Source organism: Lipotes vexillifer, unplaced genomic scaffold (genome assembly GCF_000442215.2).
Source record: "Lipotes vexillifer unplaced genomic scaffold, Lipotes_vexillifer_v1.1 scaffold634, whole genome shotgun sequence".
NCBI lineage: Eukaryota > Metazoa > Chordata > Mammalia > Artiodactyla > Lipotidae > Lipotes > Lipotes vexillifer.
In genome coordinates, this window is record NW_006781096.1 from 878813 (window position 1) to 883869 (window position 5057).

Below are 5057 nucleotides of genomic sequence, written 5' to 3' on the forward strand. Positions count from 1 at the left end.
TTTATTTTTTGCTTTTGTTTCCTTTGCCTTAGGAGATAGATCCAAAACAATATTGCCGCAATTAATGTTAAAGAGTGTTCTGCCTATGTTTTCTTCTAGTAGTTTATGGTTTCTGTTCTTACATTTAGGTTTTTAATCCATTTTGAGTTTATCTTTGCATATGGTGTTATAGAGTGTTCTAATTTCATTCTTTTAAATGTAGCTGTCCCGTTTTCCCAGCACCACTTTATTTTTTAATGGAGATATTTTTCTTTATTTAGAAACTTAAGACTTGGGTACATCAAATAAAACCAATTTCTGGGGGAAAAAAATCAAAATTCGCAATAGAATAAAAAAAGTTACCACTGTCTGGGCCATAGCAGAACACAGAGGATATATTCTTTTAATTGAAAATGTCTAGGCATTTCATAATTGACCTTTTGATATGAAGTGACCTATAATATTTTCAATTTGTCGTTCTTGGTGTTGAGGTCCACAGGACAAGCTAGGAAGTCTTCAAACCTTGAGCTGAATTCCATGAGGGTTTATTTGGCTTTTGAATCGGTTTGTCCTTGTCTAAGAGATAGCAGCAGCAACAGCACCCACCTTCTGGGCAGCTTCTTTCTTGGCAATGATGAGCCTGTAGGACTGCCACATCTTCATCTACCTTGGAGCAGAGAGATTCGGGGGACTCCAGCATGTGCAGCAGCATAGAGCTGTCAATCCTCAGCAGCATTCCCATAATCTTCCCAGCCAGGTTTGAGTGCATGGTCTAGATGAGAGGGAACAAATGTTCACCCAGCATCTGCTTCTGTTCCTTGGGGGCGGGGGGGCGGGGGGAGGGGAGTGCTGCGGTCAGCAGAGATGCAGTCAACGACTCCTGCCCCTGCACATGGACCACAGGCTGGGGTGCCTGCAGGGGCTGGATGGCAGGGTGAGGGCTGCGGACACTGGAGGCGTATTTGTAAGGTGCAACAGCCCAAGGAGCAGCCGCAGCAACAGCAGCACAAGACACTAAGTTCTGCACAGCTGTGGGAACTCACAGACTCACAGCTGTCAGTCAGCCCTTGCTGGGTGGCACCAGCCCCACCAAAGTCCATAGCCGAGTAGTCCGGGCACTCAGACCTGACTCTGAGCGGTTGTAGAGAGGCCAGAGCATTACCAGTTGGAGCCAGATGGCAAAGAGCTGGACGAGGCCCAGACTGGCGTATAGCACTTGGCATTCCTTGGCAGCCTTGAGGTCTCCCACGTTGCTGCCAGCGTGGATTAGGCCTCAACTGTGCTAACTGGTTAGGCGTGTAATATGGAGGTCTTCCCTGAGCCTGTGGAACTGCTGGCACAAAGTAGACCCCAGCTGCAGGCTGGAACTGATTTAAGATGGTATTGGCAGGGAGAGCTCTCATCACAGCCACCTGCTGCATATACTGGTTGGTCAGGTGAGCCTTCTTCTCTTCCTTTCTCTGGGCCAGGGTGACATACAGTGACTTGGAGCCCACAATGCATCCACTCAGTGACTGCTTTGGTTGCCTCTTCAGGGGCTGAGGAGCAGACAAAGCCAAACCTTTGCTTCCCCCATCCTCCAGCATCACCTTAGCACTGGTGACTGATCCTACTGGGCATATACCCTGAGAAAACCATAATTCAGAAAGATACATGGGGCTTCCCTGGTGGCACAGTGGTTAAGAATCCACCTGCCAATGCAGGGGACACGGGTTCGAGCCCTGGTCTGGGAAGATCCCACATGCCATGGAGCAACTAAGCCCGTGCACCGCAACTACTGAGCCTGTGCTCTAGAGCCTGTGAGCCACAACTACTGAACCTGCGTGCCTAGAACCCATGCTCCTCAACAAAAGCCACTGCAATGAGAATCCCACCCCCTGCAACGAAGAGTAGCCCCCGCTCTCTGCAACTAGAGAAAGCCCGCGCACAGCAATAAAGACCCAACACAGACCCCCAAAATTAATTAACTAATTAATTTTTAAAAAATGATAACAATTAGAAAAAAAGATGCATGTACTACAATGTTCACTGCAGCACTATTTACAATAGCCAGGACATGGAAGTAACCTAAATGCCCATCAACAGATGAATGGATAAAGAAGATGTGGCACATATATACAATGGAATATTACTCAGCCATAAAAAGGAAAGAAATTATTTGTAGTGAGGTGGATGGACCTAGAGTCTTTCATATGGAGTGAAGTCAGTCAGAAAGAGAAAAACAAATACCGTATGCTAATGCATATATATGGAATCCAAAAAAAAATGGTACTGATGAACCTAGTGGCAGGGCAGACGTAGGGAGCGGACTTGAGGACACAGAGGGGGAAGGGGAGGCTGGGACGAAGTGAGACAGTAGCATCGACACATATACACTACCAAATGTAAAATAGATAGCTAGTGGGAAGCTGCTGCATAGCACAGGGAGATCAACTCAATGCTCTGTGATGACCTAGAGGAGTGGGAAGGAGGCTCAAGAGGGAAGGGATATGGGGCTATATGTATATGTATAGCTGATTCACTTTGTTGTACAGCAGAAACTAACAAGACATTGTAAAGCAATTATACTCCAATAAAGATGTGAAAAAAAAAAGGAGGAAACTCTTAACTTCTCATCATCAATGGTATCACCCAAGTTCTTAATGTAGAGATTCAGCCCCTGATAGCAACTAATTCTTTCCTGTTTCAGCTGTTCAAATTTCAGCTTTAAATCAGCTTGCCATTCCACTTTCTTCTCTGGGTGACCAAAGAAAATTACTTTCCCACTGATTTAGGATTTTCTGTGTATAGTATCATGACATCTGCAAGCAGTGACAGTTTTACTTCATTCTTTCCAATTTGGATTCCTTTTTTTTCTTTCCCTGTCTGATTGCTGTGGCTAGGACTTCCAAAACTATGTTGAATAAAAGTGGTGAGAGTGGACATACTCATCTTGTTCCTGATCTTGGAAGAAATGCTTTCAGATTTTCACCATTGAGTATGATGTTAGCTGTGAGTTTATCATTTATGGCCTTTATTATGTTAAGGTATGTTCCCTGTATACCACTTTCTGGAGAGATTTTTATCATAAATGTATGTTGAATTTTATCAAAAGCTTTTTCTGCATTATTGAGATGACAATGTGGTTTTTATTCTTCAATTTGTTAATATGATATATCACATAGATAGATCTGCAGATATTGAACCATACTTGCACCCTTGGGATAAATCCCACTTGATCATGATGTATGACCTTTTTAATGTATTGTTGGATTTGGTTTGCTAATATTTTGTTGAGGATTTTTGCATCTATGTTCATCAGTATTATTGACGTGTAATTTTCTTTTTGTGTGATATCTTCATCTGATTTTGGTATCAGGGTGATGCTGGCCTCATAGAATGAGTTCGGAAGTATTTTTTCCTCTGGAATTTTTTGTAATAGTTTGAGAATAATAGTTAACTCTTCTCTAAGTGTCTAGATGTCTGTTTCCTTTCCCAGGTTAGGGAAGTTTTCAGCTATTATGTCTTCAAATATATTCTCAGCCCCTTTCTCTCTCTCTTCTTCTGGGACTCCTATAATGTGAATTGTCATACATTTGGTGTTGTCCCAGAGATCTCTTAGACTGTCCTCATTTCTTTTTATTCTTTTTTTCTTTTTTCTGTTCAACATCAGTGATTTCTACTACTCTGTCTTCTATCTCACTAATCCATTCCTCTGTATCATTTAGTCTACAGCTGATTCCTTCTAGTGTATTTGTCATTTCAGTTACTGTATTCTTCAGTTCTGTTGGTTGTTCTTTATATTTTCAAACACTTTGTTAAAAACTTCACTGTGCACTCATTCTTCTAAACCTGGGACCCCAGGGCCCTGCAGCCAGAGACTCTGAGACCTAGCAACCCCACAGTCCAGCCCCACAATCCCTGGCCCTGCCCACAGTCCAGTCTGCTCTAGGCTTGGGACTAGCCTCACCCACCAGTGGGGTGCACTCATTCTTTTCCTGAGGTCTTTGATCATCATTATGACTATTACCCTTAATTCTTTCTTGGTAGATTTCCTATCTCAGCTTCACTTAGTTTTTCTTCTGGGGTTTTATCTTGTTCCTTAGTTTGGAACATGTTCCTCTGTTGCCTCATTTTGCCCAACTTGCTGTTTTATTTCTATGTAACTGGTAGGTTGGTTATGTTTTCTGACCTTGGAGAAGTGGCCTTTTGTAGGAGACATCCTACATGTCTCTGCAATGTACTCATCTCTAGGGATGCTCCCCTATGTGGGCTGTGGGGATCCTTCTGTTGTAGTGGGCTGACTCCTGTAGGTGGTCTGGTTGACTTGCTTGGCCCTCTGTCCAGTTGGTTGCCAAGCCCTGCCTTGTGTGGGGGCTGCCAGCCACTGATTGGCAGGGCTGGATCATCAGGCATCTGACTGCAGAACCCTGGAAGTTACTGGGGCTAGTCTTGTTTCACTGGTGGGCAAAGTTGGGGTCCAGGAGATCCTGAGGCCGGTGCTCACCCACCAGTGGGTGAAACCAGGTGCTTGGGCTACTGCTGGCCCACTGATGGGAAAAGCCAGGTCCTAGGGTCTGAATGCCAGGCCCAGGTGTCCCACAGCTGGTGTTGGATCACTGATGGGTGGTGCTGATTCCTGACACACCTGGCTGAGTGGTCTGGGGTGTCCCGAAGCTTTTGTCTGTCCACTGCTGGTGAGGCTGGTCCCAAGGTTAAAGCAGACTTGATGCTGGGCAGGGCCAGGGGTTCTGGGGCTGGTACCTGCCAACTGGTGGATGGCGCTGGGTCTGAGTCTCTGGCTGCAGGCGTCTGGGGTCCTGGGTCTCATGCCTATGCACTGGTATGGGGAGCTGGGTCCCAGGTCCTCTGGTGAGCAGAGCCATATCCAGGGGTGGCCTGGGCTCAGGAGGTCTTAAGGCAGCCTCTCTGCTGGTGGGTGTGTCTGTGTCCACACCCAGTTAATTGCTTGGCTTGAGGAGTCCCTGTTTTTGTACATACATGCTATTGTGTCAGGCTGGGGCTGGGTCCTGAGGCTAATAAACTAGAGGGAGGACTCCAAAATGGCACTTACCAGCACCAGTGTCCAAGTGGTAGAA

The 5057-nt window shown here is 45.5% G+C and overlaps 1 pseudogene; it reads right to left on the bottom strand.

Moving 5' to 3' along the window:
- Window positions 1-555: 555 nt before the first annotated feature.
- LOC103080027 (polyadenylate-binding protein 4 pseudogene) lies at window positions 556-4844 on the bottom strand (annotated as a pseudogene).
- Between the last annotated feature and the right edge of the window lie 213 nt (window positions 4845-5057).